Genomic DNA, 13018 nt, shown 5'->3' with positions numbered 1-13018 from the left:
TGATATATTCTACTTGTAATACACTTTAATATGGCATACAAAAAATCATCCCCTAAATATTCATCCCTTAGTTACAAGCCCTAACTTTAATTTTTTTAATAGCACCCTGTACATTTTTTTATAGTTTTGGATGTGGTCTTTTATCGTCTATTCAACACATTTTTTGAAAATAAAATCGGTTCGTAAATAACCAAGAAACTATCAGTTTATTTTTGTTAATTGTGTGTCCCAGACTAATTTACCCACGCTATATTTCTTAAACGAATAGAGATTTTTGAATGGGACAAAAACTGATCTATTCCATTTGTAATACACTTTCATATGGCGTAGAAAAAATTCATTCCCTAAATATTCATCCCTAAGTTACAGGATGCTATTTAAAAAAAAATAAAGTTAGGGGTTGTAACTAAGGGATGAATATTTAGGGGATAATTTTTGAAGTTATACTTCTTTACCGGCGATAGAGGGTGATTTTTTTATATGTTAAAACCTATCAGCCCGGCGCATGCGCATTATAACTTTGTTCTGATTGGATGTTCAAATGACATGTCAAAAATTATCCAATATGGCAGCTGTGGTTTGGAGGTAAAGGTAAAGGTAAACAAATGTATAATATATTAGTTTTATTGTTGTGAGGACAGAAACAAAAAAGTTTATAATATTGTAGTGACTTTTAAATAGTTTTTAAAAGCAACAGGTACGTAATAATTGTTAATGTATCATGAGTATAAACCTACCTATTTGATCTGCCAAAATACATAGTATGTAATACTTTTATTTATATAATTTGATTACCATCAAAATTTCTATCAATATTCACCTAATATATTGTTTTTTTACTCTATGTTTTGTTGTATTTTTTCAATTCTAAATCATTTCAATTCAAAATTAATTATATATAATCTGTATATAATAATGTATAATAATTTGATCAATTTTCAAAATATCAAAATATCACAAGTTTAATCCGTTTAGTTAGTCGATCTTCGTAAATAATGACACATAGTGTCCGTGGCTAAGCGGAGAAGCCAAATGAATTCCAATACCAACCGCTCTTATCAGCGCTGGTTCGAGTCCCAATAGAAACTTTCTTTTTTGTTTTTTTTAATACATTTTATGATCGTAAGTATATTTATTATATAATTGTATTTTCAGAAAATACGTATTTAGTTAAAAAAATTTTCGACAATTAATGTTCAGACATCATTTGTGGCTTGTTTAATGTGTTTGTGTGTTTTATTCTTTTATTATTTTAATTTTTGGCACTGTTCTAATAAAAATGTTTGAGAAGTAGTAAGTATAAATTAGTTTAATATTTAAACAAAATATAAATAAAAAGTATATGAATTTCGTTTAAATCATATAATAGAAGTATAACTTCTTACGTGCGTACAAAATACACACACATTCTTTTTTTTTCTACGCCATATAAAAGTGTATTACAAATATAATAGATCAGTTTTTGTCCCATTCGAAAATCTCTATTCGTTTAAGAAATATAGCCTGGGTAAATTAGTTTGGAACACATAATTAACAAAACTAAACTGATATTTTCTTGGTTATTTACGAACCGATTTTGTTTTCAAAAAATTTGTTGAATAGACGATAGAAGACCACATTCAAAACTATAAAAAAATATACAGGGTGCTATTAAAAAAATTAAAGTTAGGGGTTGTAACTAAGGGATGAATATTTAGGGGATGATTTTTTTCTACGTCATATTAAAGTGTATTACAAGTAGAATAGACCACTTTTTGTCCCATACGAAAATCACTATTCGTTTAAGAGATATAGCGTGGCTAAATTAGTCTGGGACACCCTGTATAAGAATTCCATGGATTCCGTATAATAACCTGTGTTGCTAATTTGTTTTAGTTACTCTTTTTGTTGTCTTAGCTACATCTACTTCTAAATTTTGCATTATTTTTCATATCTTCAGAATTCTATTCTTATTTTTTTTTATATTACCATCCATATTTTATTTTGTTAGCAAACGTCTTGTGAAGAGATATGGAACAGAAAAAAATTACGCTTTTTATCAAACTTTTTTTATGTATAAAAAAAAGACATATAACAAATACAAACATAAAACAAATTAACATATAACAAAATATAACAATTACAAAATGTTCTCAATAATAAAAATAAATAAAAAAATTATTTTTAACTTTTTGTTTGAGATAAAAAAATAATAATAACAAAAATAATATAATAATCATAATTAAAAAAAAATAAAAAATTCTTAACAATAAAAATAAAAATATAACTTCTTAATAATAAAAATAAATAAAAAATTATTCCTAATTTTTGGTTTGAGATATTCTTTTATAACAAGATATATTTAAAATAAATAATATCACTTTTCCCACTCCTTCGTGTGTATGATTAACAATATTTCTCCTTTATCAATCACTGGATCGGTATGCAACTTCTTAAAATTTTCGATTAAACTATCAACTTCACTGTAGTAAATCTTAAAGTCTACAGTCAGTTTAATGCACTTCCGCCTACAACTCTCTGTAACTTCTTTGTAGAATTCAGAAAAGTATTTCAAAATATTATCACAGCCTATAAGATTGATGTCTTCTAAAACCGGTAGTTCCAGAATCCGTCGCAAGGTTACTGCAGTCAGGTCAATGTTGTAAGAAGCGTCGATCTTGATGATCGACTTATTGGAACATAACCTAAAATGTTTAGTTCATAATATATCAATGCATTGTGCAATATTATTATTATTATTATTATAAAACAAATAAGAGCAGAGGAGCAAGCTCCTATTATCCCCAAGAACAAAGAACATTATCATTATACAACTAATACACATTAAGAATAAAGTTACAATTAACAAACATCAAACAAAATAGTTAAGCGATAAATAATGCCCCCTAAAACAATTCAGTCATTGTCAGTGCCGCGCCAGCACGTGGTAGCGCCTGTGTGCAAAACATTTAATGGCGCCCAAAATTAACAATTATTTATTGTAACCAGTGGCGCACGCAGGGGTGTGTTTTTGGGGGTTAAACCCCCTCTACGGCATATGTAAAATATATAAAGAATAGTAGGAAAATGTAATTTGTCTTTCACAAACAATACAAAAAAATTTCGGTGCCCAAGCCAACACCCCCCAGAAGAAAATACTAGGTACGCTACTGATTATAACCAAACAAAAATAACTATTAGGAGTTCTCTCACATTCAACAGGATAATAAAGTATGATAAAATAATTAAATAAAAATATATCTTTGGCGTAACAACATAAAAAAATAAAGATACACTAAGCATCAAAATTAACGCATCGTCTTAAAAATGGGAAATTTTGATGTCTGGTATTTTCTAAACCTGTTGTCCGATTTAAGTGATTTTTTTAGTGTATTATAGCTTTATTCTTCAGGAATATCGTTGTAATAATATTATTGCTAAACAGGTAAGTGTCATTATATACCATGTGACAATGCTAGTGTGTTTTTTTCCTCAAAGTTTGGAACACCCTGTGGAATATTTTGGCGTATATAAAATATTGAAATTAAAACTCAACTATAGCCTTATATTTTTAACATTTTGCTTTTTGATTCATTCGCTTATGTGGTATAATAAAAAGTGCTTTAACAACTGGCCATGTTATTTATCAATACAGGATGTTTCTAAATAAGTGCGACAAACTTTAAGGGGTAATTCTGCATGAAAAAATAATGACCGTTTGCTTTATTAACAAATCGTACCATCAATGCAAGACTATCACAACCCAAAAATTACCATTTTTTTGTTTTTTATGAATCTGTAATGGTAATGGGTAGTCTAACATAATGCAAGAGTATTATAACTTAACATTAATATTGTTTAATAATGTCTTATATTAAATTTTGAGTTATAATACTCTTTCATTATGTTAGGCTACCCATTACCATTACAGATTCATAAAAAACAAAAAATGGCAATTTTTGAGTTGTGATAGTCTTGTATTGATGGTGCGAAATGTCCACAAATCTTTCGTTTCCGAGATACGGGATGTTGAATTTTTTCTTACAAACTGACGATTTATTTATTGCTCTAAAACCGGTTGAGATATGCTAATGAAATTTGGTAGGTTTTAAGAGCTAGTTATTGCGCATTTTTTGACATACAATTAAGAATTTTATATTCACCATTGGCGTGCATACGGGATGTATCTAAAATGTTTATACTCGTATGCACGCCAATGGTGAATATAAAATTCTTAATTGTATGTAAAAAAATGCGCAATAACTACTTCTTAAAACCTACCAAATTTCATTGCATATCTTAACCAGTTTTAGAGCAATAAATAAATCGTCAGTTTGTAAGTAAAAATTTAACATCCCGTATCTCGGAAACAAAGCATTTGCGGACATATGTCTATAAAGCAAACGGTCATTATTTTTTCATGCAGAATTACCCTTTAAAGTTTGTCGCACTTATTTAGAAACACTCTGAATTGATGAATAATATTGCTAGTTGTTAAAGTACCTAACTTTTTTATTGTCCAACATAAGCGAATGAATTAAAAAGCAAAATGTTAAGAAAGCCTAAGGCTGTAGTTGAGTTTTAATTTTAGTATTTTATATATGCTAGAATATTTCACAGGGTGTTCCAAACTTTAAGGAAAAAACACACTATCATTGTTACACCCGGTCCCGGTATACAATGACACTTACCTCTTTAGCAATAATATTATTACATCGATATTCTTGAAGAATAAAGCTATAATATACTAAACCCGAGCAAGAATTGTTTTAACTGTTGTAAAGCATTTAAGGCCAACTGCATATTTATTGTTTTTGCTTGTAAAATTTTGCTATAACGAAGTTAACTTTGATCAGAACTTCATACCATATCATAATATATGGACTGAGCATATGAATGTAAATGTTGACATTTTATCTTCTTAGCATCTGGCTTGATATTTTGAATCAAGATCAAATTTATCCGAATGTGTTATATCACATAATAAAGCATCATAAATTGCTGCCAAATTTTTGTACAATGGCTTTAAAGCATAAATTCTGCTGGACCGGTGGCTTGTTGGGCGGCATGTCTGTACCTACATGATTTTTTTGTTTATGCAGATTGGATAAATCAATACGTAATGTGCCTACCTTTGAAGTTGAGTTATACAGGGTGGCAAGGTCGGTAAATGGGTAAGTGTTTTGTTTACCGGCGTAAAATTTATGTAACAACTCTAATAGCGCCCCCTTAATTGCTGGCGCCTGTGTGCGCCGCACACATTGCACACGTGGACGGCGCGGCCCTGGTCATTGTCTGGTCCCAAGTCCAGGATGAGAAAGGAGGAGGGTTGTGCGTTGGGCTAACAACCCAACCACGTAAAAAATATTTTGTTACGAAATCGTCAAGATGCCTCGGAACTGAACCGAATAAAACGATGACAACAAATGCTACGGAAATGGATACGAGAAAGGTTATACAGCGTGTCCAGAAACTCTACCGACAAACGAATACAGGAGATTCCCCAGATAATTTTAAGACAATTTAACCCAATTCACTTGTCCGAAAACGCTTCCTAAGGGAGCTAGGGCTATTTGAAGATGGCGTCTGGTAATTAGTTTTTCTTAAATACCCCCGGAACGCTTCTATTTAGAAAAACAAAAATTGATATGCGTATTTATCTTCCAGAGATAAATCGATTCCATCCATTGCAAATTTCTAGTACCGGTCATAGGCGTCCGTTTTGGGTAGGGCAATGGTTACTTTATTGCATAACTTTTTTATCTTTAACTTTTTAGCATTTCTAACTCTGGATTATTAAATTGTGAGTTATTCTTGTATTAAAAGGTGCTTTTGTTTTAAGTCAACAGGATAGCGGATAGACCGTTTTCTAGAAAAATCGATTTGAAAATTTTTCGTTCCTTAAATTTCAAAAAAAAATTAAAAAAAAAACGATTTAGAAAAACGAAAACTTGTACGTTTAATTATATTCCAGAGGTGAATTGATTTCATTAATTGCGAATTTCAAGTATCAGTCATATGCGTCGGTTTTGGGTAGGGCAACGGTTACTTTATCGCATAACTTTTTTGTCTTTAATTTTTAAGCATTTTTGACACTACATTATTAAATTATAAGGTGTTTAGTAGTAAAAGTTTTTATTGAAAATTTTTAAAATTTTTTTTTTCAAATTCAAGAAACTAAAAATTTTCAAATCGAGTTTTCTAGAAAACAGTGTGTCCTAGCGACTTAAATTTAAGAGTACCTTTTAGTACTAGCATACCTCACAATTTAATAATCCAAAGTGAAAAATGCTTAAAATTTAAAGACAAAAATTATGCGATAAAATAACGATTACCCTACCCAAAACGGACGATTATGACCTGTACTATAAATTCGCAATTGATGGAATCGATTTATCTCTGGAAATAAAATACCACGATTAGTAAGTCAATAACATATCAAGTTAGTACAAACATATTAAAGTCAGAATTTGGTATCAGTTTTTTGAAAGTAAATTAAATGTAAGACCAAATACTTACGTTGTCGGGATAGTATCACGAGGTTTTTTCCTGGTTTTCCCTCGTAATTTACTATGGAATCTCTAACGCGAGAATTTTACTGTCATCGTTGTATTTGGTTGTCTTTTTAAAGACAGATTACATGCTATGATATTTTTGTGACGGGTATTCTTGAGTTGGGATTGATTTCATGTAATCGAATGAACTATCTTTTAGTAAAGTCGTCCCAGGAACGCAACTCATAAATATTGACGATGTCATTTTAAAGTCTTCTACTTTAAAATGTATAATATACATCTGAATTACCAATATAAATGAGCCAGATTAAATAAATTATGAGAAGAATTTTTTTACTTAGCAACAACATTTTTGTTTATTTTGTTGGCCTCTGTTGATGATATAGGTGCAGTCGATCATTCTACAAGAGACGTGAGAGAGGTGTTTTCACAACTCGAGGAAGAAACAGGTAGTCTGGGCCTTCGAACAAATGAAGAGAACACGAAATACATGCTAGTGACCAAAAATCTAAGATCAAGAGGTAGGCAGAACATAACTATTGATGACCACAACTTCGAAGTAGTAAAAGAGTTTAAATATCTAGGAACGGTAATCACAGATGACAATCACATTATAAAAAGAGGTCTTAGCAAGGATAGCTGCGTGGAATAGATCATTATACTTCCTATCATCATTATTAAGATCTAAGCTGCTAACAAAACAATCTAAATTAAGACTATACAGCTAATTACTCGCCCAATTGTTAAATATGGAAGTAAAACTTGGACTCTACATCAGTGGGAAATAAATCTTTTTCAGATGCAAATCCACAATTAGATGTTAGCGATCGCATTCTTCATTAACTCTCTGTTTCTTACAAAATGTATCAGAGATTGATTGTCGTTAATCCCTGTCCATTGCCTTATGTTTCGGAGCCAGGACATTTTCTTGCGTCCCATTGCTGTCTTGCCTTAAATTTTTGACTGGTATTTTTCATTTCGCATGGTGCGACCTTGATACAGTTTTTCTTTTCTTGATTCGAAAAGTTGGCGTTCTTGGTTGATTCTTTTAAGGACATCTACATTTGTGACTTTTGCTGTCCATGGTATCTTTAGGATATGGCGATAAAGCCACATTTCGAAAGCTTCTAATCTGTTTATATCCCTCGTTTTGAATGTCCAGCGCTCTACGCCATATAGCAGCACCGACCATACGTAGCACTTAGTAAACCTTAGTCTCAGTTGAAGATCGAACTCTGAACAGGTCAGTACCTTCTTGATGCGACCTTTTACTTCCCTGTCCGATGCCCAGTCTTCAAAAAGCCACGTTCCCAGGTACTTAAATCTTCATCGAATAAACGGTTTTCGCCCCACGCTTTTCTTTAACGAATGTGTTTGAATTTTTTTTATTTCTTGCTTTTTAGTTGATTTTTTTATATTTTTAATTTTAGTCACTCGTAACTAAAGAAAAGCGTTTCCTAAAAAAATTTTTTTATATTTTTTTATTTTTTTCTTGAATGATTTTCAGATATGTACTCCAAAAGTGTATTTCTCGGAGGCTTGGTAATCTTGTTGTTATGAGGTTCTCTTTCTTCATCAAATATACCTTCAACAAAGCCTTTGAACTGTACACACTCTTCTCCAAAGTCGCCATCTATGTCGATTCGAAACTTTTTAGTCAAAATAGAAAAATTTTAAACGTAGAAATTGATAAGTTGTTTTAAATCCAAATTCTTCATTAAGACTGAAATAAATTTCGGACCTTTCATTCAATTCTGAATAAAGCGTGTCAATTACAACATTAAATCTTTTAAGTTTTCTTTGCCATTAAAGTGGGGTTAAGTGGATTTATCTTCTTTGTCTTAGCCAGGGAGAGCTTTTCTTTTCGGGCGTTTTTTTATTTAAAGAATATAGGTTTCATTCTTTCATTTTTAGACGACTCTTTTTTCATAGGAATCAAAGTTGTCTCTCAGACTCAATGCATACTCCTGTAGAGATTTGTATGTTGCAAGTCACATTCAAGTTTGTAGCAGTTAATCTTTTGCTACTCTTGTCAAAACGTTGTAAAATACCGTACCACGTGTGTAGTAGAATGGCTGCGAAACATGGGTGGTGACACAGAAATCTGCCAATGCATTAGGCCGCGTTCAGAGTGGACGAGCAAAGAGCAAAGCGGAGAAATCAAACTCATACTGGGAAATGGAGGTACACAGAGTGCTAGCAAAGAGCAAAGCGGCGAAACCAAACAAGTTTGATTTCTCCGCTCGCACTCTTTGGTCCATGTTGTGAGACCGCTCCCGTCTGAAAAAATTTTTGATTCGGTTTCTTTGTCAATTCCTATTCAAAAATGTCCCCTTTAAACAAATCTGAAGAGCACCGGGTGGAATTTTTGGGCAGAAATTGTTTAAACAATTTTATCTACTCTATGTTATATTATGTGTAAGTTTTTAGTTTGTGAAAACTGTCATTCTAAATAACAGTGCGTGAAGTGTTTAAAGTGAGCGTGAAGTAACAATGTATTTTAAATGGGACTTACTTTTTCGCACTGTTTTTAACACACTTTCATATAATCAAATATCCTTAACTTTGGCGTTGTCATGGTCATGACATAATGAGCAATAAATTACGACAAAAGTTTTTACAGTTTTGTGGTTTGAAAGAAGTTAGAATTTTTAAATGTTAAAGTTCTAAAAATTGTAGAATAGAAATGAATTCCAGTGACGAAGAGTTACAGTTTTTTTATTTGTTTATGGTAGAGTAGATAAAATATTGTATGAAACTGTGCGTGAAGTACTTTTTGCGAACTTACGCGATGTATAGCACTCGCCCCGCTGTCGCTCGTGCTCTAAATATCGCGTGCGTTCGCAAAAAGCATACTTCACGAACTGTTTCATAAATAACTATTTTTAAACAAATACAAAAGATCACGTTTTTTTGCTCCGGAACATATATGTTTAGGTCTTTTGGGTTATTCTAAACAAAAAAGGTGTCTTGTAATTTTTCCCAAAAATTAATAGTGTTCGAGTTATAGGCGATTTAAAATCTGAAAAATGCGAAAATACGCATTTTCGAGGCTTAAAAATTCATATTTCAATTAGTATTTTTGAGGTTGCCAGATACTTAAATTGATGATTAAACATTCAGCTTCGATTCTGAAGAGTGATCGCGTCTAACCTTAATTTATACCGTTGTTTTTTAATTGTTAAATATGCGTGTTTATCCGATTTTTTTGCCGGTGCGGCGCGCTCTATTTCAAAAATCTCCTATTTCCTCCGAAAATTATTTTTTCTAGATTTTTTGGGACATTCTAAATAAAATAAGTTTCTTGACATTTTTCTCAAAAGTTAATAGTTTTAAAGTTATAACCCACATAACAATGATGTTCGCATCATGTTCTAAGCATATACTACCAACATTCGTCGGAGTATATTCTTTTTAGTATATGTGTAGTACAAGCATAGCATCTACCTTAAAAAACATTCTAAATTTCATGTTCTTTGCATATACTTCAAAGTATATTCTCGTACCGAATATACTAAGTATATTCGTGTACGTAGGATCTCGAAATATTCGTAAAAGTTTATTCTTAGAATATACCTTTATCGAATATTCTTAACACATACTTATAAGTAGATACTTTTAAAATATCTTAAAAATAATTTGTATGTATAGGAAGTATAATATTAGCCTTATAGATTATCAACTTCGTTATTTTTTAGAATACATAATTAATAAAATTTATGTATGTAAGTAGTATTGGACGAATTTCATTTCAAAATTGTTGTAGGGTAAAAAAGTTTAAACATTAATTGTATTAACGTTTACATAGATACTATTAAAAATTCGTTTTCATAATTGAAATGACTTTACCATTTCGAGTTTATCATGAATCATTAGTATTTTTACATCCTTGGAATTTGAATTTAGGTACATTCAATTCAATAGGCCATTTCGCAGAACCAAAACGTGCCAAACTGCACAACCAAAGCAACCAAAGGCTTTGGCGTTGCCAACCGTCGAGTAAGCTTTTTCCGTCAACTTACCTTAAAAATTCCCACTTTTATAAAAAAAACTTCCCTCCTGTTTACAAAATCTGAGAAGATATGTTGAATTATTTTCAAATATTTTGATTTTTTCTTAATATTTTACAATTTGGACTGGAACAATAATTCCCTTTTGAGTTAACTTTTTCCCTTTATCACCTTTTATGTTGAAAATTCCCGCAAAAAGAGAAATTTCTCTCCGTTTGGCAACACTGACCACCGATTTTGTTATTCCACAATACATTCATAACCCCCCCCCCTCCCCCATCATTGACCATTTCTATTCTTACCTGAATGGATCAGGGATAGGAAAAAACCGTAAAATATGAAAAAGAAAACAGGCATTATTTCATTATTTGTATCATCTATGGATCTATGCAGTGTTAAGCACGTGTTAAGGATGAAGGCGAATGATGTAGTACTAGGACTAAAGAACATACATAATCTGTTTATTTTGTTTGCGGTGCTTCAAAATACATATAATCTATTTTGATAACTCAATATTACTTAAATAGGTAAGTAGATATAATATAAATTTTAGTTACTTATTATGCATAGTTTAGTTTAGCTAAATATTATATAATGATTTATATAAATAACTAAAATTTATAAATATGTACTTACTTTTTAAGTAATATTGTAGAATGTAGGTACTAACTACATTCTCATTTGCAATTAAAATATGTAAATAGATATTTGGTAGAACCAGTAGAACCTAAGATGAGATTAGGTGATGCTGAAAACATACTTCTAAGCAATATAGCACTTGATAGCACTTTCTTAGAATATTCTTAAAAATATAATATTCTTCCCATACAAAGATGTGCGGTAGTACGTTCTTAGTACATAAATAGAAGGTTTATAGCACTTCCTTGGAATATTCTAAAAAGTACCTTCTTGGTATAAACTAAAAAGATGTGCGGTAGTATGTTCTAAGTATACACATAGAAGGTTTATAGCACGTCCTTGGAATGTTCTAAAAAGAACATTCTTGGTATATACTGAAAAGAAGTGCGGTAGTACATTCTAAGTATATACATAGAACGTTTAAGTACTGTAATGTAGTATATACTCAGTATCTGCTCTGCACATTCGCAATGATAATTACGCACATTCTCAGTATATACTTTTTCTGAAAAGTATGTTCTATGAATCTACTAAGAACATGAAATTGTTATGTGGGAAGTTAATAAAAAACTCATTTTTGGATTTTAAATCGCTTATAACTTTAAAACTGTTAACTTTTGAGAAAAATGTGAAGAAACTTATTTTATTTAGAAAATCCCAAAAAATATAGAAAAAATAATTTTCGGAGGAAAATAGGAGATTTTTGAAATAGAGCGCGCCGCACCGGCAAAAAAATCGGATAAACACGCATATTTAACAATTAAAAAACAACGGTATAAATTAAGGTTAGACGCGATCACTCTTCAGAGTCTTGAAGCTCAATGTTTAAACTTTAGTTTAAGTATCTGGCAACCTCAAAAATACTAATTTTTAAATGGGTTTTTAGGCCTCGAAAATGCGTATTTTCGCATTTTTTAGATTTTAAATTGCCTATAACTCGAAAACTATCAATTTTTGAGAACATTTACAAGATGCCTTTGTTGTTTAGAATGACCCACAAAACTTAAAAATATATGTTCCAGAGCAAAAAACGTGATCTTTTGTATTTGTTTAAAAAAAATTGTTTAAACAATTTCTGCCCAAAAATTCCGCCCGGCACCCTTCAGATTTGTTTAAAGGAAATTTTAAAATATTTTTAAATAGGAATCCACAAAGAGACCGAATCGGAAATTTTTTCAGACGGGAGCGGTCTCACTACATGGACTACTGTGAGAGTAAAGAGCAAATATCCTACCGCTCCTATCCATACTGCCGAGTGGAAAAGAACTAAACTCTCGTCTAGCGTAACTACCCGCTATTAGCACTTCTTTGCTCTTTGCTCGTCCACTCTGAACGTGCACTTAGATGTGTTTGAAAGAAAAGTATTACGTGGGATACTGGGCCTAATAAGTCTCTTATAATCAACATACGCGTTCATGGAAAAGAACAGCGGTAAATCGAAATGATTGGAGAAGCTTGTTGAAGGAGGCCAAGGCTCGATTTGGGCAGAGGCGTAGCTACCGCCGTATCAGCCGTATCAATTATACGGGGCCCCCGACATTCAGGGGCCCCAGCGCGGCATGTCGAAACACAATTCCATTCAGAAAATTGAACAAAATATTCTACAATAATTATTTCACTACTAAACCGCTTTGAAACATTTTTTGAAATTGTTTGGATATCGACATTTTCATGTAATGGATTCTTTATCTATTATAAACTATATTTATGTACAGGTACCTATCTATTTTCTGCCTCTCGCCGTTCTATAACAACAGAAGTTTTTTGTTTTCAAGCTACTTTTTATTGTTTATTCACCGTTGGCTGTGTGAGACATTGTATACTGTATAATGCGAAATTGTACTGTGTATTGTTTGCGTATATTTTCGTGTAATC

At 31.4% G+C, this 13018-nt stretch overlaps 1 protein-coding gene across 2 annotated transcripts in view; it reads right to left on the bottom strand.

Moving 5' to 3' along the window:
• Positions 1-2286: 2286 nt before the first annotated feature.
• Positions 2287-13018, bottom strand: part of LOC126889719 (uncharacterized) — a 632478-nt gene continuing 621746 nt past the window's right edge. The window contains exon 6 of one of the 2 annotated variants that reach the window (XR_007700145.1): positions 2287-2684. The gene's annotated coding sequence lies outside the window, so the exon portion shown is untranslated. The remainder of the gene's footprint in view (positions 2685-13018) is intronic. The other variant, XR_007700144.1, reaches the window with a different exon arrangement.

The sequence above is a fragment of the Diabrotica virgifera genome, chromosome 8 (assembly GCF_917563875.1).
Source record: "Diabrotica virgifera virgifera chromosome 8, PGI_DIABVI_V3a".
NCBI lineage: Eukaryota > Metazoa > Arthropoda > Insecta > Coleoptera > Chrysomelidae > Diabrotica > Diabrotica virgifera.
This window is presented reverse-complemented; position numbering and strand designations above follow the sequence as displayed.